This window comes from Phaethon lepturus, unplaced genomic scaffold (genome assembly GCF_000687285.1).
Source record: "Phaethon lepturus isolate BGI_N335 unplaced genomic scaffold, ASM68728v1 scaffold38256, whole genome shotgun sequence".
NCBI lineage: Eukaryota > Metazoa > Chordata > Aves > Phaethontiformes > Phaethontidae > Phaethon > Phaethon lepturus.
This window is the reverse complement of record NW_010547570.1, coordinates 25,288-25,893: the sequence shown is the minus strand read 5'-3', so window position 1 is coordinate 25,893 and position 606 is coordinate 25,288. Positions and strand designations below refer to the sequence as shown.

Sequence of the window (606 nt, the reverse complement as noted above, 5' to 3'; positions counted from 1 at the left end):
CTTCCGATGTTACAACACAGAAAAAGGGGGCTCACAATCTGCCTTGTCTGTGGCACTATTGTATATATATATTTTTTGTCCTCTCTTAATCACCTCTTTTTCCAGGTAACAATCCTAGTCTTCTCAATCTGTTGCCACATACTCATTTTCCCTAAGCTGCCGGTGGTGGTTGTCCTGCAATGCAGTACGCAGACACAGGCTTTCTGGTTGCTGCTAAAACATGGACAAAGTTTTGCTGAACTAAATACACCTTGGAGGACCTGAGTGGCAATGAATCCTAAAGCAGGTATTTCCTGCTGTTCCCCAGGGCGGTGGTTACAGAGAAAGAAGCCGTGTGTCCCTGGGAAGGACACACGCAGAGCCCAGCCCCAGCACCGTACATTCACATGCTGGTGCCCCTTCCACCCAAGCAAAAGCTCCACCCTTTCTTCTCCCCTAACGCAGCGCACAGCTTTCCCCCTCTCTTCCCACTTTCTCAACTCTCACCTTGGCTTCCTCCTCAAAACATGTATCTCCTGTTTGGTTTTTTTTTCCTGTTTCAACCCCGTTCACACAACTTTCCAATGAAGGGGTCTTTTACAAAGCAGGCTAAAGCATTTAAACTTT

General features: G+C 47.2%; 1 protein-coding gene across 1 annotated transcript in view; it reads right to left on the bottom strand.

Moving 5' to 3' along the window:
- MYO1C (myosin IC) overlaps nt 1–606 on the bottom strand; it is a 31,168-nt gene that overhangs the window by 30,424 nt on the left and 138 nt on the right. The gene's annotated exons all lie outside the window — the stretch shown is intronic.